The 25,726-nt window shown below is 35.1% G+C and overlaps 1 pseudogene; it reads right to left on the bottom strand.

The window, feature by feature from the left end:
* Positions 1 to 22,207: 22,207 nt before the first annotated feature.
* Positions 22,208 to 25,132, bottom strand: LOC116763309 (annotated as a pseudogene).
* Between the last annotated feature and the right edge of the window lie 594 nt (positions 25,133 to 25,726).

Below are 25,726 nucleotides of genomic sequence, written 5' to 3'. Positions count from 1 at the left end.
CATTAGGCACTTTATACCACTGAATAAATTTATTAGATGTTACATAAAATCTGTTTTGTCTCATGTGTTTGTTTTACTGAAACCAATATAGATCTATTATCTTATGTATAAGAAATAACAGTATGACCCTCTCCTGTGATTTGTCTCTATAAAGCCAAGCACTTACTGCATTAATATTCAAGTCTGGTATAAGTTTTAGTGAAGTTTTCAATGCATATCATTATTTTTTCATACCTATACTCTTGAAATGGACTTGACAGATAAGGCTAAGAAAGACAAAAGAATAGATTTGTTTACATAGAGATTATTTTAAGCCTTTGGAAGCAGCAGAAAAATCTCAGGGGAAGGAAATAAGAAGCAGAGAGGCAATCTGTGTGTCTCTCATCTTCTCGTAGTTCCTAGAGCTTACATGTAAGAAGATTAGGAAGCAAAACAGAATTACAATTGAAAACCTTTCTAATGAAAACAAATTTACCATGTCGGATTGCTTATATTTTTCATCACTTTTTGACAACAGCGTTAATATTGAGAGATGATTCAATACAATAGAATTATTTCCTATATAAACAATTTGTTTGGGACAGTTCGTGTACTGAAACACAACTGACATTTGCATTACAGTTTTTTTGTTTGTTTGTTTGTTTGTTTTGTGGTAGGAGCGGGCCTCTCACTGTGTGGCCTCTCCCGCTGCAGAGCACAGGCTCCAGACACGAAGGCTCAGCGGCTCAGCGGCCATGACCCAGCTGCTCCGTGGCATGTGGGATCTTCCCGGCCCGGGGCTTGAACCCGTGTCCCCTGCATCAGCAGGCGGACTCTCAACCACTGCACCACCAGGGAAGCCCTGCATTACAGTTTTAAATGACTATTTTAGTGCTCAGACTTAATTTTAAAAAGAAAGGAAAATAAATAAAACATTGTTTCTACTAAATGGAGACTATTATTAGATACTTAGTTTTCTATGAATATTTGACATAAAAATACACATTGCCTAAGCTTATATATGTTAAGCATCAAGGACTGGTTTTTTCCGTATACTTACATTACAGCCTGCACAAGAATATGTTTTCCAAAATATTGCTTAGTTCCATTTCATAGGACAAATAAGTATGTGGGCAATCAATAAGGGTATAAATAGTGAATGCAAATGTCTATTACTCTTAGGTGGAGTGGGGACTCAGAGATATAACTATTTAATTTGCTGTGCTAAATTCTATTGTCAATTTAGTAAATCCAGGAATCTCCTTTCCTGTATTATACTAGAGTAAAGATGGCCAGAAAATAATTTGTATGAGATTTGGAAGGTGAACTAAAATAGTGACCTTAAATCTCTGTTGCGGTCAGATAACAATGACAGGTAGGGGGATGGGCTCTAGCCTGTCCTTTGCTTTTCTGCTCCACGTCCAGCTTTTCTTCTGGTTGTAGGTCATCTCTGCTGTACAACAGCAGCCCCACGTCCATCGGCAGACTGTACAGAAGCGACATATTCCCATTCAAGACTGCACAAGCTCCCGTTTTGCAGTCTGACTTTGACAGCTCTATGTAGTTGGCTTCCATCATGTCCCAGTCTTTTCACCCCAGCCAGTGCTTCAGAAGGACGAGTTGACGACTTGTCAGTTTCCCTAACTCTGTGCCCTTCTCGCCCCTCCCCAACTCTTTTAGGCCTTCACTTCCTGAGCTCTTCCTATATTTGCATAAGGCCATGTCTGTGTAATAATTTTCCCCATAACATTCAAGTGTTTATGTTTCCCTGACTAAAAACATAGTTGATACATTAATATTTGGTGGTTCAGTTCTGTTGCAGTGTCAAGACTGGCACAATTAGCAACAAGGCAACATTGATTGAGAGCAAAACTCAATGATCCTTTATAAAAGATAACATTAGGAGAACTCAATGAGGTTTTGAATAGTCATGGAAGGCTGAAAGAAGAAAGTGGTATTTTATTGGGTGTTAAACAATAGAGAGTAGAGGGAAAGAGTCAAAATAGGGCATTATTACATATATACAGATACAGAGTCAGGGAATTAGAAGACTTGGTGTGCTGTGCACAGGGCACATAGGGATGGGAAAGAACAGGAAGCTGGTTAAGTAGGTGCCTGGCTTTAAATAATATTGTAGCGTGGTTAAGAGTGTGGTCATTGGAGTTGGATCTAAGGAAAGTCCCAACACTGCTTGTCATCTCAGGAAAGTTACTTAAATCTTCATAAAGAATTTCTTCTCTATAAAATGGGAGAACCATAATGTTTTCTTCATGTGATTTTTGGAAGATTAAATAACATAATATTTTCAAAGAATTTAGCACAGTGTCCAGGCTATGACTAGTGGTTGTTGTAATATTATTATTGTCATACATTATGCATTCTGTTCATCATAGGACTGAATTTGAGATAGTAAGCAATTCTGAGTTCTTGTATCTAATATTTTGAACTCTGATCACACATTCAAACTAATGTTTAAAATTTTAAATTCAGTAAACAATTTATTAAACACTAAATACCATCCCAATAATAAAATATCTACCTGAATTGAATTTCCTTTTAATAGAGTATGTAAACACAGCTACACTTTAACAATATCATTGGTTTAAGGTGAAGCAAGTCTCATAAACTTTTTAATCGACATATACTTTATTTTTTAAAAAATTTGACAAGCACGTGTGATACATAGAAACAGAGCCACATAGGTATTTATTTACCCAGTCTCCTATATTTTCACTCATTTTCCCCCCTTTTTGACATCAACTTCTCAGCAAGATGGTTGCAGTAGCTATGGGGTCTGTATAAACTCAGTACAATGCAACAATCTCAATATACAGATTCATATCCATAGGCAGAAATTTGGAGGTAACTACTGTGTCATAGCATGTGAAACATTCTTTTACAACACAGTGATACACATCAATCTCTTTTTAAATAGCCAACAATAACCACTAAAAACAGTATGCAGTCATTCTCTGAAATTCTCCTTGGACACAAAAGTGCCTTGGTTTCTTCTAACTTAACATCCTCACTACATTCTAGTACTGTAGGTTGTGCACCAACACACTTTCTTTTTTGATTTTTTTTTTTTTTTGCGGTACGCGCGCCTCTCACTGCTGTGGCCTCTCCCGTTGCGGAGCACAGGCTCCGGACGCACAGGCTCAGCGGCCATGGCTCACGCGCCTCGCCGCTCCGCGGCATGTGGGATCTTCCCGGACCGGGGCACGAACCCATGTCCCCTGCATTGGCAGGGGTCTAATTTACTAATGATTCTGGAATGCCGTCTTTATTTCTGGTTTGGGGCTATTTGCATGGCAGTGATTTAGCAAATTAATGTAGATGAAAAGCAATAATTTTACAGATGTCTGTTGCAAGCATGCTGTCATCCCATACTTAATATGCTGATCTATTGACATCTACTCATTAGAGATGAGCTCCACTTACTTTGTGACATTAATATTTTATAACCTGGAGTGTTTTGAAGTAGGCCGAAAGTCAAATTTTTAACCATCCCACTCAGAATGTATTTTTAAAGGGTAAATGCATTTTATTCTTGATTTCTTTAAAACTATTTCTCCCCAAGCCAACATTACACAATCTTCAATTAACTCTTTGCACACTGCCTGATACAGACCAGGTGTTTATAATAATTTTGTGTTTCAAGTGGTAGAAATCTGACTAGCGTCAGAAAATGGGCCCTCAACTGACTGACAAAATCCTCAAAGTGTTCAGCAGTCAAACCAGGTAAAGGACAGATATGTAGTGGGACCCAGAATGGACTATGATAAAGACTGAATGTCACCAGGATCTCTCTGTCCCTGGCTGGGATTTCTCTAAGTCAGGTTTTGTTTTTTCTCCCTGGGGTTTTGATGTTGCTATAGTTGTTGTCAAGGGACTTATCACTCTTAGGAAGCGACTCTTTAGTCCAGGCTAGATCAAATGCAAATCTCTGGACCAATCAAATGGGACAGGGAGCAAGATGACATAAAATCTGGAGTTCCCACTGGAGCACTGAGAATGCAGTGAGGGTGCAGGTGGGCACAGTTCCCTGAAAGGCTGTGTTGCCAGAAAATGCACAGAACTCACCAAATGTGAGAGACTTCTTGTACGGAGAAGGTTTTCATTTTCATGTATGATGTTTGAGATCTAAATGTCTCAGAATGTTGTATAGTTTCAAAATGAATTTTCTGATTTTAAAACTAATACACGATATTATTAAATGTATTGTCTGTGTATTTTCTGTCAGGCATTATCATATATATTCCAAATTCCGTTTATATTCCAAATACACACATATGTATTCATAGACTAATATAAATTAGTTAGAGAAAAAATGTGTTTTAACCAGTACACTTTCAGTGCTTTAAATAAGGTATTTAAATTTATGGATTTGCTTAAAATGTGAAACATATTTACATTTAATTAATTGGATTTACCTTTACATTGTTAAGTCTACTCACATTGAGTCTGGCTCATTGAGGACTATGTAGATCGACATGGGGGAAGGTGGTGAAGATGATGAATCTAGAAACCAGGCAAACTGATATGAATAAAAATTTAATTCTTAGGTTAGGCAAAAAAAAATCCCTACATTCAGCCTTTTGACTGACTATCATCTTTTATGTAACATTTGTTTATTTCTTTCTTTTCCAACAGCTATTGCGTACAAATTCCTAGAGTAACACAAAACTATATTAACTGGTCTCTCCACTCTTTTTCTGACTGAATTTCCTGAAACTCCTGTTTGCGTGTTACCTTATCTCAACCCTGGAACCTTTAGCATTTCTATAAGTTAAAACCCAGAACTCAATTAGCTTGAGTTTGTATAACCTATACAAACTTATTTATCTTCTATATCCTCTATTACTCCTTACCTATCCACAATTTCAGGCCAAAAAACCCCTGTTTTTCTACAACTGCACAGCACACATTATTGATTTTATAGATGCAGTAATGCCCAGTGGTTAAAATTCAGGGTATTGTTTTAGTCCAGAGTTCGTCCAGCTTGGGCACTTATTAACTATGTAAATGTTGACAATTTTTTTGATCTCTCTATATGCTTATCCCTCCCTTATCTGTAATAAAAATGGAAATAATAAAAGCATCTTGGGCTTCCCTGGTGGCGCAGTGGTTGAGAGTCCGCCTGCCGATGCAGGGGACACGGGTTCGTGCCCCGGTCCAGGAAGATCCCACATGCCGCGGGAGCGGCTGGGCCCGTGAGCCATGGCCGCTGACCCTGCACGTCCGGAGCCTGTGCTCCGCAACGGGAGAGGCCGCAACAGTGAGAGGTCCGCGTACAGCAAAAAAAAAAAAAGCATCTACTTAATGAGGTTGGGAAGATTAAATAGAAGAATCAGACAAAATGCTGAGCACAGCTCTGCCTCCTCTCCTTCTCTTTCCCCTTCTGCTTTTTCTATTTTTTTTTTACCATTACATGTCTGCTGACCTCTTCTGGGGAAAACCATGCAGTAGAATGAATTAGAACCTCCCTGAATTTATCATAAGAAATCTTAATTTGATGCTCAACTCTCCATTACCTTTTCCTGTTATTTTTGGTACAGTCACTACACCTTCCCTGAAATAGCAATTACACATTTTCTCCTCTCTTCTTAAAAATACCTGCATTCCTTCTGACTCTTTCACTCTTAGTGATTGACCTTGTTTTTATAACACACTGAAGAAACACAACTTTCAAAATATCATGTCCCCAAATCTGCAAACAAGCAAGCAAACAAAAGCCATCTTTACCTGTTTAAATGGAGAAAATGTCTCTCTTCCCATCAATGCCTCACCTGTTCTCTGGATCCCACTCAACATCCCCAAATTCAACGGGAACACAATGCACTGTCTTCTTCTCCTCATCAGCATAGGAGGTTGTCCTACTTTTTCTTGTTTAATAAAAGTGAAAAACATAAATTACCATAAAAAAATCTTATGTATTCTAAGTTCCCTAGTAATATCACCTTAATTTTCCCTTTCAGAACAATACCAGAAATATTTCTCCACAATTCTTGCACACATTAATACTTTTTAAGCTTCTCCTCAAGCCATTGTGATCTGGCTTCTACCTACACTGTCTACTGAAATGGTTCTTATTAGGTTGGTTAATAATGACTACCTTTCTACATTGTGTAGGTAGTTATCGTCCTTATCTTATTATCAGTAGCAATCAACACAGATGAGTACTTCCTCCTTGAAATAACTGCTTTCTGTAATATCATACTTTCCTAGGTTTCTCCTCCCTCTTTCATCCCAACTCAGTCTTCATTTTGAACATTTCTAAAACATTTCAAAGATTTTGCCCTTTAGAGATATAACCTACTTTGTTAGCAGATACTTATGATTGTAAGTATAACATGCTGGTAGTTTTATACCGAACTTATTTCCATACCCCTACACACAACTGCTGATGAACATATTTTAATAATAATGGGTATGTGTGGAAAGAAGAAAGTACTAAAGGTTAAAATTGTTAAAAATATATAGGAATAAATTAAATATATTTTAAGGACCCCATAATAGAAAGGCTGAAAGTTATTATACTTATGGAAAAGTTAAATGCTTGTTTATTTGGATGAAAAGTAGCCCTTTCTTTACATTATAATGGGATGTTTGAAGGTGGGTCTCTATATTCCATACTTTTGGAGTTGTTATAAGTTACTATCATTATGTTTTCAATATTGTATTTTAAGAGTAAAGTAAAAGAAATATCCTGTACCATCAAACTATATATATATTTAAAAATGTTATACAATTTAAAAATGCATAAAATCAATCCTTGCTGGTTCTTTGAAAATTTTAATTCCTTTGTATTAAAATTACATTGCATCTAATCATTCAGAGAAGTATATTTTAATGCATACCTAATTATTTAAATTTAATGTGTATGAAATGAGAAGAATTTAAAGCCATACTCATAGTGGCCATTAGATTCCATATCTCTCAATATTTAATACAATTTTATGTGTGTCTGTTAACAAAAACAACCTATTTGTAGTACTACTCTTTAACTAGCTTCAAATTTTTCAATTAATAATACCTTGTGTTAAGGTAGAGACTGGTTAGCCAGAGGATATTTCTCAGTCCCTGCTCCACTTTCTGTTAAAGTTCTCTCCTGTGTTCAGCTCTGAACTCTTGATGCGGTATTTCACTTTTACTTATTGCTCTTTGCTTGTTAGCCCGGTTGAGAGTGAGGATGCAGGGGAGTCCTATGTTGTTCTGGTTAAGCCTCAGTCTCGGGTGGGTACTGCATCCTCGGGTCTTGGACATTTGTCCTTCTCCATGCTTTTGCTCTTAACACAGCTGTAGTTTTGGGTCCAGCACATATTTCTACCTTTTATTTTCCCTGTTCCTTTTCTATAACTACCTTTGTTGTTTACTATCACCCTAGGGTGATCGTTTATGTAGCCCTGCCCCCTCTCTTCCATATTTTTAGCCTTTTGCTCAATAGGAAAGATACGGGAGAAGGATCTTTGTGGGGCTTTACGCCTTTCTCACAGTGACTACTAGTCCCATCCTCCAGGAAGCACCAAAGTGATGCTTGCTCAGGATTTTCAAAAATCTTTTTTGTGAGCTTAAGAGGTCCCCAGAGAAGCATCTTCAAATGACTTCATACCACCACCATCACCAATATTTGAACCCACCAAAGAGTTCCAAACTCTTTCACCAGCCCACACTCAGCCTCCACTAATTTATTAATAATTCCAGCTCAGTTATTCTTATCAGTGTTGGGACATCTAGAAAGCAAAAGCTTTCTTCCTGTTTTTCTTTACAGGACCTTCTGAAACAATGGTATTAGGGGTGGCAACAGTATTATCGTCAGTAACTGTGCTGGTGATGGCAGCAGATTTTCATGGAAGTATTGGCAACAGTTAATTCCTGATAGTAACTTTGGAAATAGCAACAAAGTTGTAATGATTTTCTATATTATTTTTAACTGAGATATAATTGACATATAAATTATATTAGTTTCAGGTATATGATATGATGATTCGATATATGTGAGTATTGTAAAATGATCATCACAATATGTCTAATTAACATACACACTAACAAACGTAGTAAGGTAGATAGCTAGGGGGAAGCAGCCGCAAGGCACAGGGATATTAGCTCGGGACTTTGGGACAGCCTGGAGGGGTGGGATGGGGAGAGTGGGAGGGAGGGAGACGCAAGAGGGAAGACACATGGGAGCATATGTATATATATAGCTGATTCACTTTGTTATAAAGCAGAAACTAACACACCATTGTAAAGCAATTATACCCCAATAAAGATGTTAAAAAAAAAAAAATTCATCACCACACATGGTTACACATTATTTTTCTTGTGATGAGAACTTTCAAGATTTACTCTTTTAGCAACTTTCAAATATACAGCACAGCATTATTAACTATAGTCATCATGCTGTATGTACATTACATGCCTAGGATTTACTTACTTTATAACTGGAAGTTTGTACCTTTTGACCACCTTCACCCATTTAACCCATCCACCACTCCCATTGTTTTTGTTTTTTCCTTCTTCTTTTCTTGGGAGAAAAATGTGTGTGATCATTCCCTAAAGTCTGCTGAAGGAATAAGTTCCAAAGAGGGTCACTAGTAGACATTGTAGATGGTACCACAAATAGCTTTCATTCTCCCATTCTTAGGTTGCTTTTCTGCATTGGAGTAGCTTGCCGGTCTCTGATCCTGTCTAAATAAATAAGAAAAATAGAATAGGAAGGAAATTTTAGAGAGCTGAGAGTGGGAGGGAGAGAGGAGCTGAAGCAGACAGCATTTATTTTATTTGGAAGGCAAAAATGTGTGAGTGTCCTCTGGGTCAAGTAAATAACTAATAGAGCTGATCACATGGCAAAATAACCCCAAGGAAATTGTTTATGCAGCACATTGTCTCGGCCTCATCTCATGTCCAGAGATTAGCTGTATAGGATGACCAATACTTCTCAGTTTTCCCAAGAATGAGGGCTTTACCAGGTCGTGAGACTTGCAGTGCTAAAACCAAGAAAGCCCCCAGCAAAGCAGGCTGAGTGGGCTGTGTTAACCGCTAATCAGTTATTAGCCAGAGAAGCTGTGACCAACAGAGGGAAAACTGAAGTCAGTAAAAAGAAATCTGTAGGGAGGAAAAAGAAGGTCATAATTTGATTTCTACTTCGAATTCACTGACTGAACAGAATTTATGGATGAATAACCTTGGAGTCAGATATAAGATTAAGTATTTAAACTAGTCTGGAATGTTGAATATACTTAAGTAACAGAAAGTTGTAGAATGTGCCCACACGATAAAAGAACAGAAAAGTGGGATTTGAGAGACCATGTTTAAAGGCAGTAACTGCTAATTTGCAACTAATTATTAAATGAGTTAACCATCATTAACTGGTTATCTTTGATTTAAAATCCATTTACTTTTATTTTAAAATATTTTTAAGATGAATCTGCCATGGGCACAGAACCCTAAATTCAAAATTAATAATTATTGGTATATTTAATCAGTTAAACCAACTTAAATAATTGGAAAGTTTTTCTGTAGCAAATTATCTTAATTCAATTTCTAATTCCCTATAACAAATGGTACTGCAGGACTTCAGTTACTTGGAATTCTCAAGATTCATCAGTATATATGTACATATTATGTTTGTGATAATAAAAACCATCATCTTTTAGCTCATTTATTCCACATGTATATTCAGGACATCCATCTTCCTTCAGTGACCATGAACAATATTTCTGAGACTTTCAGAAGTCATACTTGTGTTTACAAATAAGTCACTCTCATCTTCTTCTGCTATATTGCCTGGGCATATTCCTGATACACATTTCTGTTGAAAACATGCACTTTTCTTTCAAGCTGCATGATGTCTTCAGTTCTTGGCTAATGCTTCTCTGGTGCTCTTAGAGAGGAAAGCTGTTTTCCTGCTAAGGGAGATTTGTCTGAGGGTTATCACAGATTCAAAATCTGTGAATTCTGGATATGCCAAATGCCACTCATTTCTATTTTGTCCCCACTTCACCTGATCCCGGCTATATTCTAAAATAAACATGGAAGAAAATCTCTTAAATATGCATCACATATTGTCATCTGGACCAGGGAGCACCATTGTTTGTACCTTACATGCCATATGGTCCTGACAGATTTTTCTGGATAAAACACGGAGTTATTTCTTTAGTCTTCCCTTTTCTGCACTCATTTCCTAACTAAGGTGCCAGTATGAGGATCGCATTTCATAGTATTCTCTCAATTTCCAGTTCTCTCACGTTCTTGCTCCTGTGAGTTTCTGCACAAATTTTACTTTCTTCCAAAAAGTCTAAAAGTTTCTGGTACGGAGCCTTTCAGCTCTCAGGAGAGATTCAGCCAAGACCCTAGTTCGTGTAAGGTATTATTGCTTACTGAGTTGGAACACTGAGGGAGGAGGATTGAAGTGAGAAAGGAATCAAAATTGAGTATTACAGACACTAAGTCTGTCATCAAATGAATATCCAAGTGGAAATGTTAAGTTAAGGTATTTGTGGGCTTCCCTGGTGGCGCAGTGGTTGAGAATCTGCCTGCTAATGCAGGGGACACGGGTTCGAGCCCTGGTCTGGGAAGATCCCACATGCCGCCGAGCAACTAGGCCCGTGAGCCACAACTACTGAGCCTGCGCCTCTGGAGCCTGTGCTCCGCAACAGGAGAGGCCACGACAGTGAGAGGCCCGCACACCACGATGAAGAGTGGCCCCCGCTTGCCACAACTAGAGGAAGCCCTCACACAGAAACGAAGACCCAACACAGCCAAAAATAAAAAAAAAAATAATTAAAAGAAGGCTCAACATAAAAAAAAAAAAAGAAGGTATTGGTTATATTATGCTAGATCTTAAGGTCAAGGTTGAGGTTAGACTTCAAAGTCATTGGGTTGGCTGCTATCATTCAGGAATTATTTGGATGCCTTGCTGTATCTCTAACAGTGAGAGTTGGAGTACATGAAAAAGATTGAATAAAGTAGTCTGAGAAGGAGCTGTAAACTAAGCCAGAGCAAAGGGAGCCAATTCAGAATAAATTATTGGGAACAATGGTGATTCAGACTTGATTTGCTGTTGCTTTCATATCAGTTTACTCTTAAACCAGCAAATACTCAGTGTAAAAGAAATATAAAATAAGGAAGTAGATTTGTAGATGCAGAATCTCATCAGTGATGCTCCAGTTCCTCATAATGGCACATGTGTATTCAGACAGGCAGGGCACAGATCGCAGGAAATGAGAAATGTCCCAGGTTAGAGGAGCTAAGGAACCAGAAGCTCTGGATTTTATAGCATTTTATAGCATGAGAAAGAGAATCACATTGGTGCCTAAGAATGTAACTCATAATAAGAAAGGGAGATACTCAGAGCCTCACAGTTACACATTTTTATATTTCTGTAATCTTTTTCACATCAAGCTATTGGATTTTCTTCAAGGCATGCTATTAGTGGCCACTGCCAAGAAGAAAATTCAGGAATATATGATATTCTAGAAACCAAGAAGAATATTTTCAAGAAAAAAGTATGATTGACTCTCCCAAGGAATATGGGGATATACATCTGACCATTTGAGTTGACAAAGTGGAGGAAAATATTAGGAATCTTCTGAATTCACAGTATTTTTATCACTTGATAGAAAAATATTTTCATTAAGAAACTAGCATTAAACCGATGTCACAGACTTGCATGCATGTATGTGCACACACAGTTTAAAACTCTGTTGGGATGAATTAACTTGTGAAAGAAACTAGGTGGAAAATGGCAAAGATGAAGTAATTTGTATACAATTGTAATTTCTAAAATTATTGAAAACAGTTAATTATTAATTTGTTAAATGATCAGTTTGATGTAATTTTTTAGCTATCATTTATCAAACGTAAAACCAACATAAGGACATGGAATATAAAATAGTAAATTCAAAAAACTTCATCTTGGAAATAAAATACATATTTTCATATAAAAAGGTATAAACAGTAAATATAATAGTTGATATTTAGTTGAAACTAATACAAAAATAACATAACAAATTTCTCTGTAGTACTGGCCCTAGCAACAGATTGATCAACCCATAACTGAGCCATTAATTATGGTACATTTATGGCAGAATAAAATGAACATTTTAATTACTTATCTGTAATTTGTTTTAATGAGTCAAACAAATATTTTAATTAAACAAACAAGTAACATGATGAAACTGAACTCAATAAAAGTTAATTACAAAAATAATGTGATAAAATTAAAGTGCTTGTATTAAATTTAAAAATGTCCAAAGGAGATATATGGCTTTGTAGTTACAAAGCAAAATTGATGTTGTAATGGCATTATGACCTTTTTAACACCCATAGGGCTTTAAAGAAATACCAATACTCTCTTATAAAAGCCAGATGAATAACAAATATATCAGATGCTCTTTAAATTCTAGTTAAGTAGTTACACACATCTCTTATACAAGTGTAAGAGATTTGTACAAATTTATGATCAAATTTTCAAAGAAGGTAGGCATTTCCATCAGGTTTTTCACTGATGTATCCCAGGTGTCTAGAACAGTTACTGGCACACAATAGTGGTGCTTAATAGACATATAGAATTAAAAAAATATGTTTCAGACAATAAATATAAAATGAAATAAACTTCTAAATTTTCTAATAATGCTTAATGAATTATCTATGTATCTTTTAGCTTGTTGTTCTGCATGTTTAGAATTTTAGAGTAAATCATACTAAATAAAAGTATTATTAAGAATATTGTTCCAACAATTAAATATATTCAATTTATTGCCTCTAAGTCTTTGAAGGTTTATAATTCAGTGAAGTTTCAGCAATCGAATAAACTGCATCCCAAAAGGAAGAATGCAATTTCAGGAAAAATAATCTTCAATGAAATATTTAAAAATTAGTCATAGATACTATGTTTTAGTGACATATCACTATAAATACATTAAATATATTTTTCTTTGAGTTTATGTTGAAGAAAGAGTCAATACTGTATGATACTACAGAAACCAGTCAACCTTTGAGAGGAAGAACCTGGGCAAAATATTTTTGTGTGTCTTCTTTATGTATTTATTTACTACTGTTTAAAATGTTTGCTATGTAATAGTCATATAGATAGAATCTCCCTGTAACACTAGTTTGTAAGAGTCAGGCGTCTTCTCCAGTAACACTCAGTGGTTAACATTTCTTCTCAAGGAAAATGTTTGCAACTTGTATTCGAAATAAAATTAAGAACTGTGTTACTATAAGTTCTATTGTATGGCACACAAAATACATTCATTTGAGGTTGCTTTTTATTTTGAAAATTGTAAATATATTTAAATACATATTTAATATATGTTAAATATGTATTTAAATATGAACAAGCATATTTGTATTATATACATTGCACATTTTATATTTATATTACACAACATATTACTGTATATTTTTAATGATTAGTTTGTGTTGCTACATCACTTCATTTTAAAATAAACAACATTGCATAGTAAACAATATGTTAAACACAAAGTTAGTATCATAGGTATCTGAAAGGTTAGCCTCTCAGAGTCCACAATCCTAACAAAATGTGAAACCTCAGTGACGTCTTCTCAGGAAGACATCAGTGAAGGCAATTTCAATAATTATATGATCATATTTATTTTCCAAGTTGTCTATATTACTTCCTTTGCCTGAAAAATTCTTATTTAAAATTGAAATTTCAAACTGAAAACTGAAATTTATGGCTGTGCTAGGAAGTTCTACTTTATGGTTAACTGTTTTTACAAGAGTTGTTTTCTTATTCACATAATTCACACATTTAAATTCCTTTGAAAAACAATACTTTCTTTTATATCTCGGGAGGTTAAATAAAAATTTAGGTACAATGGCTATCTACTTTGCACATGAGTGTACTAGGAAAAAAGAGAAATGTTATTAGGGCTATTAATATGTTATTAGGGCTATCAATATGTTTTTAGGGTTATCATATTAATGTCACATCAATAACTGTATTAATTACTTTAATTCATATATTGCACCACCATATATAAAATGCGTTGTCACCAGAAATTAAAACAGTAACTATAGACGTTCATTATGATGTTGCAACCCAAACATTTAGGATGTTATATCTTCTTTTCTCCTAATTCATTTACCTGCCTTCAATACTGATGCCCCTCTCTTTACTTTATTCAGCCTCCACACAGTTGTCAGAGAGATTTGTAGATTTAAGAGATTTGCAGATTTCGCTTTAGAAATCCTTCAAAGTCACTGTTTACATCCTTTTCAAATGCATCAGCATGAGATTTATAGCTTATTATTTATTCTGGTCTCTCTCCCACACTACCCCCTGCTTTAACCCTAGATACCTCCTTCATGAGCACCATATCAACATATTTATACTTTTCCATAACTTGCCACTTTAAATCTCCATCATTTTAACAACGCTTTCACTTTAATAAACATAATTTCTTCACTAACATAGCAGTCAATGCCTTTTTTCTCTTCAAAATTCAGCCCTAGTGTCACCTTTTCCTGATGGCATAATTTCCCAAGATGGCATAAGATACTGATTTTTCTAGGTGTCTATAAAAGCCTGTACATAATGTTTATATGTGTTATTACATTTATTATACTAATAATATTACAATAAATCTTATCGTGTTTGTTTTCATATATCTAATATGTTGATCTATCAGAAGAGTCCTCAAAATATTTGCTGTTCCTGAAGAGAAAATTCAGAATTTTCCAAAGAAAAACATCTGTAAGGCAAAGAAGAGATCCAACAAAGAAATAAAATGGGCTTGGATGAAAATAGGACTATTAATATATGTAATCATTCTGAAATTTTTTATAAACCTAAAAAAAATAAAAACATTGGCAATTCCTAATCATTAACCAACACAAAATCCAGAGAATTGGCACATTTTTCCAGCCGAATCCTGCAATGCAGCTGTGTATACTGGGTCACAATAAGAAAATAGTGTGTGCATCCTTTTTATGATTAATTTTCTTCTTCTTTCAGATCCCCTAATGTACCTTCTGCTGAAGTAAATAAAACACTTTGCTTTTAATATGCCCCATAAGGGAAAACATCTCTTCTAATTAAGCTTACAGAGCTAGGTAATCTCATTTAGCTAGGAGGTATAGCAGTTATGCAAGTAGCTTGACTGTAGTGATATAACCAACACTTTCATTTTATCAAATGACATTAAATTTGGAACATATGTGTACATTTTAATTGGAATGCAGATTTAGATAAAATTTTGATATTAACATAATAATGAGAAATTTCTATCTCTATTTTGAATGTCTTTTCAAAAGTTAAGTGTTGCAGTTTTGATAATTTAATTATGGGTATTTTGGCTTCCTTACACAAATCATGAATAGTCTTCCAGAAAACAAGCCAACTCTATGGACGTGTGATTTCTTACACGTCCTGGAGTGCAATTAACTCTACTTCTAGCCATGCTGTGGCACCTGCAGACAATGAAGAAATCTGTTACAAGAACTATTTCCATAGCATGAATATGCAAGCACCAGAATTAGTGTAATTCATTCAGCTGCAGATTATCTAGACTCCAGACACAATACATTTTATTGCCATGTGTCAGTTCTCTGACAGCTTCATAAATCCTGCTCAATAAACATTAAGTGTTTACTTTTACTGTCTCACAAATAGAGAAACCTAGGGAAAGTTTTCCAAGATAGAGCTATGTAGTTTCCAGCTCATACAACAATTCTCATCTAAAGCTGGGGGCACGATGTAGGGGTATATATTTTCAATGTTTGACAAGTATTGTTATACGAGACAACAAACTTCTAGCTGGATATAAACTGCTCCCTCAGACAGAAAAGTAGTATTATATTTTCCCTAAAATATGCATTTGAGATCTGGATTGTAATACAATGCACATGTGATGATACATAAAAGAGATGAAAATAGCTAAGTATTAGCATGTTTGATTTAAAGATTATCCAAGGTTCAATTTCAGCTCAGGATGTTAAAACTGATTTTCTTAGAATTGCCACCCCTCACACACAATGGATTTATTGAGTAAATATTATAAACTAATATACTGAAAATAGATGTGAATGGAATTTGTTTAAAAATACCTCAAAATCAAATATAATCTAGTCTCCTCCATTAATTCCTTCCAACATGAGGAATGAATCCAGACATTGCTAGCTCCAGCTGTTACGCAGCCACGCAAACACTGGCTTTTTCATGGATTTATGGTTGTTAGTTTCTTGCAAGGTTTAGTCTGAATGTATGGGAACATTTAACGAGGCCTTTTCTCATTGTCTTCTTTCAGATCCTGGTTTGTGTTTTGTACAATGTCTCTCGGGTTTCATTCACCTAGCACATAACCCTTTTTATAAGCATATGCAGGATAATTTAAGACTTAACTTGTTCATTTGGCTCTTGGGGGGAAAAAACTATACATTACAAAACTGGGGACAGAGAAATATAGTCTCCTTTTGGTCCCCTGGTGGTCCCTAATTAACTACACTGTGTCTCCCCTGCACTGGTTCTTTTTCCAAAGCAAAGAAGCATTCTTCCAAGCCACTGATTATCCCACTTTTAGACAAGGGCATTTACCAGTACCTAACTTGGTAGAAACTATTGTGAGAAGGGGGTCATAGGTGGGGGCAGATGAATGTGTCTACACTGCTTCATGCTCAGAGAAGATTCTCCTTCTTTCCCCTTGTATACTACCTTGGGCTATGAGAGTTAGAAGGAAAGAGTTTTGGGCATAGAAGTGAGTTTGTAATGCTAGTTCTGCTAAAATGTACTCTATCTGAAAGGCCCATGAGAAAGTGATTGGACCCACAGACTTAAATTTTCTTAACTGATAATGTAAGGCAATTAGCACAACTAAACTTAAATTTCCAATCTAATGGACTCTGGTGATCATTTCTAGAAACAAAAACTTGCAAGCACGCACTCCAGTCACTAACTCACATTAAAACAGGTATGTTAAAGCAGTGGACCTAGGGGATGCATTCATAGGTAGGGAAATGCCAACTAAACTTCTAGCTTAATGTTTAATAGGAGTATTTTAACAGCAGTTGGTGAAAGTTAGGATAACTCTACCAGCTAGGGTTCTTTGAATGCAAGAAAACAAAACTGGTTAACATAAACAAAAAACAAAGTCATTAGAAGAATTTGAATAAACTCATAATAAGAGATAGCAGGGAAACTTGATTCACAATGAAAATATGTATAAGGAAGAAACAGCAGGCCAACAAAAGAAAGTTGAAATACAGTAATCATGTTGAAGAGAAACTTAAGATAGATAAACAAAAGAGATTTGCTTCATAAGAAACAAGAAAATCTCACAGAAACTCTTCCCAGGAAAATACAGTCCCAATGAACTCTGAAGCACTAAAGGATAAGTAGATAAAAATAAAATAAAAGAGCACCAATAACATTTGAGGGGTTCTTCATAAAGATTCTACCATTTAGAACACTGCAGTCAATTTAGAGAATATAAGTATGAAAATAATCCCAGAAGGAAGCACACAATATATTTAAATTCTGATGGAATTGATATATAAAATAAATAAAAACCTTGTACTAGTATGAAAGAACCCAGATGATTAAAACAAAATAATTTGCAAAACATTTCTTAAATGACACAAAACAATGATTAGGAAGAAAGACTGAAAATATCAAAACAAAAGTTTTAAAAAATCTGCATGGCAATGAAACATAAAACATACTTGAAAATATTTGTAACAAATGTATTGCACAAAAGAGTAGCTGTTAAATATAAAAATAAATCTTAATATGTGTCATAAAAATTCACAATTCAAAGACCCATTCCAAGACACATTATAATTAAAATATCAAAAATTAAAGACTAGGAGAAAATATTAAAGGCAACTGTGCTGGTCAAAGTGTTGAGAGAAGAAAAAAACAACAAAAAAAAATACAAAACCTACCAGCCCAGAATACTCTACCCAGGAAAGTTATCATTCAGAATTGAAAGCAAAATGAAGAGTTTTCCAGATAAGCAAAAGCAAAGGAGTTCATCACCATTAAACTGTCCTTACAAGAAATGTTAAAGGGACTTCTTAAAGCTGAAAAGAAAGGCTGCTAATTAGTAAAAAGAAAACATATCAAAGAATAAATCTCACTGGAAAGGTAAAATATAGTAAAGGTAGTGGATTAATTACTTATAAAGCTCATCTGAAGGTTACAAAACAAAAGTAGTAAAATAACATGATTACAGTAATTAAATAAGGAATACATAAGATAAAAATGTACAATAAAATTTGAAATTGAAAACATAGAATGTGAGAGTGATGAGCAAATATGTTGAGCATTGGAATGGGATAAAACTTTAGTTATGATCAACTTAAAATACACTTATATATATGTTGAATATATATATCACTTTTTCTTTATTATACTACTAAAGAAATTCATCAAATATCAATGAAGAGAGCAAGAGAAGAAGAAAGGAAGAGAGAACTTTAAAAACAGCTGGAAAATAATGAACAACATGGCAATAAGTAAATACTTGTCAATGATTACTTTAAATGTAAATGGACTACATTCTCCAATCAAAAGACATAGAATGACTGAATGGATAAAAAATATTAGGACCTATCTATATGTTGCCTACAAGAGAATCACTTCAACTGTAAAGACACGCACAGGCTGAAAGTGAAAGGATGAAAAAAGATATTCCATGCAAATGGAAACCAAGAGGAAAATGGACTAACTATACTTAGACAAAATACACTCTAAAACAAAGACTGTAAAAAAAAGTGGATATATGCATATGTATAACTGATTCACTTTGCTGTACATCTGAAACTTACACAACATTGTAAATCAACTGTACTCCAATAAAAATTATTTAAAAAATTAAAAACATAAAACAAAACTGTAATAGGAAATAAAGATGGTTGTTACATAATGATAAAAGGGTCAGTCCAACAGGATGATATAACATTTCTAAATATGCACCTGATATAGGAACATCTAAATATATAAAGCACATATACAGACCTAAAGGGAAAAATAGACAGCAGTAAATAATAGCAGGGAACTTGCACCAATGGGTAGATCATTCAGACAGAAAATTATAAGGAAACATGATTATCACATAGATGAAGAGATAAATAATTGATTATAAGACGTGAGAGCGTAAGATGTGACGTTATAAAGAGAAGCACCCATTTTAGCAGGCAATTTGAAAATATCTGTAAAAATTAAAATTACATATATGACTCGACTAATCATATCTGCTCATAAAATTTAATCCTGAAAATATATTTGCAAAGTATATGTAGTTTCAAAGGATGTTTCTTGTTAATTTAACAGGAAAACAGCAGAAACAAGCTAAAAGTCTAACCCTACGACATTGATTAGTCATATCATAATGCATACATTCATGTGTTTGTACACGTATCAAACATTTAGAAGTGTTACACAAGCATTTTATGGTTATTTCTGAAAACTGACTTCGGAGGAAAAGGCTTTTTATGTAATTCTGGAGATACTTGCTTTTTTTTAAAGAATAATTTATTATAAAATTACAATGAAAAATAATATGTCCCATATTTTCAATAAATTTATATATATGTATACACACACAGTTTATATAAAGTTAAAAACCTTAAAGAGATAAATGACTGAAAGTCATACAGAAATAAAAAAGGAAAAAGAATTCAAGATTTTCCCTATAAGAGAAGAACTAGAATAATAATACAGCTATCAAGCTTAGGAATAAGAAACAACCAGAAGGTCGTGATAATTTAAATGCAGTAATTTTTTTTAATGGAGTCAATAGATATTGTCCATAGACATTACATAGAGCTTAAGAGTTTAAACATCAAAAGAATAAAACTAGAAATATTTGAAGGTAATTGCCTTAGAGGAATGGTCTTGGAGGTGAGAAATGTGTATTGAGAGTCTGTTTATCTGGATCACGAGCTCTTGGGTATATATTACTTTGACATTATTTTTAATAAAAATAAAGCAGTTGACTCATACCACTAAGCCTGCAGTTAGTCCTTTCTTTCTAAGGTTTAGATACTTCTTCTGTAGGTATGTACTTCCATATCTAACAGTCTCATTGTCTTGGAATCATTTGCTTGCCTTCGTCAATGCTAATATGGGAGAAAAGAATATGCCCAGACAGATAGATAGATACATAGATTATATGGGTGTATATAAAGATCATATTTCTAGAAAAAAATGAAAAAGAAACATTGGTTGTCTGTTGAATGACAGAATATAATGACATTTTACTAAAAAAGTTATTTTTAAAATGTCTTTATGCCTTTTAAATATACCTGTTTAAAATAATTAAAAGAATACATAAAGTATAACCTTATCTAGAGATGTGATACTGAATTCCTCTAATATTATTTACTAGCTTTTGATTTGTTATATGATCTTCAAAAAACTACCATATAAATATTAAAACTGCCAATTTTAAACTCTGCCGTTTTCCTGAAACTTTATAGTAGCTTTATAAAGGGAAAGGACAAATACTTGGTTTTCCCATCTAGTTTGTTCTTTAATCACACAACGTAACCTCAAGCATAAAGCATAAATAAGTGTGGCTACATTTCAAATCTACAATTTAAGAATAAAGTAACAGGGAAATGGATATGGATATCAGAGAAATGGGGATATGAGGCAGTTTTTCTCTACTTCAAGCTTTGGGTTTTTTTAACAGAGAGAAAATCCATTAGCAAAATATAAAGCATGATCCTTCCTTCCTCATTTGACAGACGAAGAAAGTGCTTATCAAGAGTACACAGACATTCAATATTTCATTCCCAGTGCTTTCATATGTGGTACCTATTCCGTAATTAAACCAGGTATCTTTCTTAGCAAATCTTATTCTAAACTTCATAGGATTTCTAAACATCAATCAGTAAAACATACTTACACTTGCCTCTAAGTCTTTGAGGAGGCTTGCAAAACAAAGGGAGTTTCAAACGTTGCTGTGAGCCAGGGAGGTGAGGATTTTTATAAAATTACCTATGAAATTATACGTGACACACAAAACGATATTCAGCAATAAGTAAAAGTTCTGATTTATTATCGTTTGTAGGCTGTACTGTAGCGTCGCATACTTTCTACTATATCAATGTGTAAATCCTCATATTGTTTCATATTTCATGTACCTAATTTTCAGAATACATATTTATAGTGATAAATTATATAGCATATAGTGTCTCCTAACTGGTTATATTTCAAGTCATAGTTTGTGCACTGTGAGTGTTATAAGGGATGGTATACGTTTCTTTTTGTGAACACTGATTTTCTCTGATCAATACGATATAGATAATGTATGTAAAAACAATGAAACAAATTTACTTAAAAATAACCCTGAATTGACAATCCAAAATATAATAATAAGAATATTATTATAGTGGATGCTGTGGTGCATTGATGGGATTCCCCTTCAGGACACAGGCACTTACTCCCTCAGCTGACTGCTCACAAATTGGTCCCTCCCCAGCAATTCCCAGGGAAATGCCTAGTTCATTTGAGGTAGAGAGGACAGTCCCCCTTCCACATTTTAGGGCAACTCTGAATGTAACCAATGGAATTGATTGTTTGATACATACATACATACATCTAATTTCTACACTGGTTACACACCTGACAATATATTGATATAGTTTTGACTTTAAACAGCCAAATTTGTTTTATTTTTAATTTTTAAAAATTTACTCATGTATTTACCATTTCTGCTACTGTTCATTTCTTTTAGTATATCCAAATTTCTATCCGGTGTGTCCTTTTCATTTTATTGAATAACTTTCAGTAACATTTCTTTCAATGCAGGCTTACTGACAATCCTTTTTTCAACACTTTTTCTCAGAAAATGTTTATTTTGGGCTTCATTTTATTATAACTTTATTAAATTTTAATTGATGTATAATAAACTGCATGTGTTTAAATTGTATGATTTGACCAATTTTGACATTCATATAGAGATGTGAAACCATCACCACGATCAATACAATATACATTTCTATCATCCCCCCCAAAGTTTCCTTGTGCTTTTTCCAATTCCTGCACAGCTCTCTGATAATCTCTGAATTACTTATTACTACATTTTAGCTTGCATTTTCTAGAATTTGATAGAAATAGAATTATACGTGGGTCCTATTGTTTGCTTGGCTTATTTTACTCAGCATAATGATTTTTAGATTTGTTTAGACTGTTATCAGTAGTCTGTTTCGTTTTTTTCTTTCTGAAAAAGTTTTATTGTGCACAGCAGGGAAAGGCTCACCCCTTCTTGGCTGCTGCCTTCCTCATGGTGGCCAGGACGTTGTTCAGCTTCTCTCTCTTCCTCTTGGCACGGATGTGTGTCCCCACCCTTTTCTTGATGAACCTGAGGGCCCGCTTGTCCTTGGAGATCTTGAGCAGCTCCATGGCCCTCCGCGCATAAGGGTGAAGCCACACACCTCCCGGATCATGTCCCACCGAACTTGGTGTGCTTGGTGAGGTGCCCACGTCGGTGGCTGTGCCTTGGCTTGCGCACTTCTTGGTTACCTTGTGGCCCTTGTTGAGGCCCACAGCCATGGGGTAGCACAGAGCTATGGTTTCTGCTCTTCATTGGCTGCCAGGGCGGAAGAGCCAGTAGTCTGTTCCTTTTTATTGCTGAGTAGCATTCCATTACATAGATATTCCACAGTTGACAAACAGATACCGGTGGGTGAAAAGCAAGAGAATCTTAGGACATCTTTTTTTATTTTAATTAATTAATTTACTTATTTTAACATCTTTATTGGAGTATAATTGCTTTACAATGGTGTGTTAGTTTCTGCTTTATAACAAAGTGAATCAGCTATACATATACATATGTTCCCATATCTCTTCCCTCTTGCGTCTCCCTCCCTCCCACTCTCCCTATCCCTCCCTTCTAGGTAGTCACAAAGCACTGAGCTGAGTTGATCTCCCTGTGCTATGTGGCTGCTTCCCACTAGCTATCAATTTTACATTTGGTAGTGTATATATGTCCATGCCTCTCTCTCACTTTGTCCCAGCTTACCCTTCCCCCCCCCATGTCCTCAAGTCCATTCTCAATAGGTCTGCATCTTTATTCCCTTCCTGCCCCTAGGTGCTTCATAGCCATTTTTTTCTTTTTAGATTCCATATATATGTGTTAGCATATGTTATTTGTTTTTCTCTTTCTGACTTACTTCACTCTGTATGACAGACTCTAGGTCCATCCACCTCACTATAGATAATTCAATTTCGTTTCTTTTTATGGCTGAGTAATATTCCATTATATATATCTGCCATATCTTCTGTATCTGCTGATCTGTCAATGGACACTTAGGTTGCTTCCATGTCCTGGCTATTGTAAATAGAGCTGCAATGAACATTGTGGTACATGATTTTGAATTTTGGTTTTCTCAGAGTATATGCCCAGTAGTGGGATTGCTAGGTTGTATGGTAGCTCTATTTTTAGTTTTTTAAGGAACCTCCATACTGTTCTCCATAGTGGCTATATCAATTTACATTCCCACCAACAGTGCAAGAGGTTTCCCTTTTCTCCACACCCTCTCCAGCATTTTTTGTTTGTAGATTTTTGGATGATGGCCATTCTAACTGGTGTGAGATGATAACTCATTGTAGTTTTGATTTGCATTTCTCTAATGATTAGTGATGTTGAGCATCCTTTCATGTGTTTCTTGGCAATCTGTATATCTTCATTGGAGAAATGTCTATTTAGGTCTTCTGCCCATTTTTGGATTGGGTTGTTTTTTTGATATTCAGTTGCATGAGCTGCTTGTAAATTTTGGAGATTAATCCTTTGTCAGTTGCTTCATTTTCAAATATTTTCTCCCATTCTGAGGGTTGTCTTTTTGTCTTGTTTATGGTTTCCTTTGCTGTGCAAAAGCTTTTAAGTTTCATAGGTCCCATTTGTTTATTTTTGTTTTTATTTCCATTTCTCTAGGAGGTGGGTCAAAAAGGATATTGCTGTGATTTATGTCATAGAGCATTTTGCCTACATTTTCCTCTAAGAGTTTTATAGTGTCTGGCCTTACATTTAGGTCTTTAATCCATTTTGAGTTTATTTTTGTGTATGGTGTTAGGGAGTGTTCTAATTTCATTCTTTTACATGTAGCTGTTCAGTTTTCCAAGCACCACTTTTTTTTTTTAAACATCTTTATTGGAGCATAATTGCTTTACAATGGTGTGTTAGTTTCTGCTTTATAACAAAATGAATCAGCTATACATATACATATGTCCCCATATCTCTTCCCTCTTGCATCTCCCTCCTTCCCACCCTCCCTATCCTACCCCTCTAGGTGGTCACAAAGCACTGAGCTGATCTCCCTGTCCCAGCACCACTTATTGAAGAGGCTGTATTTTCTCCATTGTATATTCCTCCCTACTTTATCAAAGATAAGGTGACCACATGTTCATGGGTTTATCTCTGTGCTTTCAATCCTGTCCCTGTGATCTATATTGGCTCCAAGGTCTTGCCACTGGTATGCACACAGCAGTGAAGGTCAGCAACAGGAGCCAGGCAAATGACAGGAAGTGCACAGTTGTAGAAGCTATTCCCCAATGCAAGCACAGCAGTGTAGGTCAGCCACAGGGGTCTAGAATGGCATCTTTCACTTGTGCAGCCACAGAGGCTGGGGCTGGTTGCCAGTATGGATCCTGGGCTCCAGCATGAGGTGAGGGGAGAGAGTGAGGAGGAACTGATGTGGCTAGTGTCTGCAAACACAAAATCTCACTGGGGACAACCTCAGTGTTAAAATCTCCAAGAGTTCCACGATGGCTATAGTGGTCCTTGGTTTCTTAGGCAGTGAGAAGAGACCATTATGAACTGCAGTTACTCCTGCTGGTGGCTGATACTATTTGACCCTGCCCTTCTTTTCTTCCTTATTCCAAGTCATCTTTATTATATCTCAGCTTTCTTTGCAGTTTCTGGGTGAAGTAAAAGTTGAAGCAAGTTCTTTGTGCAGTGCCCCCAAAAGCTACAGATGTTTGTTGCTCACCCCACTCTCACTTTCCTGGCTTGGAGAACTCTTTTGAGCCATGGAGTTCTCTCTTGGCATTGAGCAGTACTGGCCTGAGTAAAGAAATGATGCAGGCAAAATGAAGCTGTTCTTCTTTTCCTTTTAGTGCAATTATTCTCAGTTTTTTTGTTCCACTGTGTTGCTGAAGTTTCTTAATTGGACTCCTGAGCATTGCTGGAGCTATTTCTTTTCATATATAGCTATCTAATTGTTGATCTTTGTGCAGGGATGGAGGCTGGGGTCTTCTATCTTTGGTGATATTCTCAAAAAATGATCTTCTTATTCATAAATGAAAATACGGCTGGGCATTCCAATTATTTGCATTTAATACAAAATAGTTCTCATTTAGAGTACTACATTTTATAATATTTTATAAACATTCCTACTCAAACTACAAAAGCACATAAGGAGGAACACAACCTAACATAATAAAACAGCATAATTCTGTACTTTAGAGTCTCTAAAATATACATTAAACTAGATAAAAAGTTTAAAGTTCTCCTACTTCACAATCGTTATGAAATCCCATCATTGTCTGAATCTTAAATACATAGCAGCCAGCCATTATGTAGCATATGGGATTGCTATGGAAGTCCATATGCTTTGTAACAGTTGGTGTTCAAATGAAAATGTGTGAAGTCAAATAAAAATGTGGCCCAGACAACAAAACCTAATTACCAGCAGCATCAAACTGCAGGCTTTCTTTCAAACTACCTATATAACTTTTCTGGTACTTTATAGATCTTTGGTAAAATCATTTTTGACA

This window comes from Phocoena sinus, chromosome 12 (genome assembly GCF_008692025.1).
Source record: "Phocoena sinus isolate mPhoSin1 chromosome 12, mPhoSin1.pri, whole genome shotgun sequence".
NCBI classification, from domain to species: domain Eukaryota; kingdom Metazoa; phylum Chordata; class Mammalia; order Artiodactyla; family Phocoenidae; genus Phocoena; species Phocoena sinus.
The sequence above is the reverse complement of the archived record's forward strand: the minus strand, read 5'-3'. Positions and strand labels throughout refer to the sequence as shown.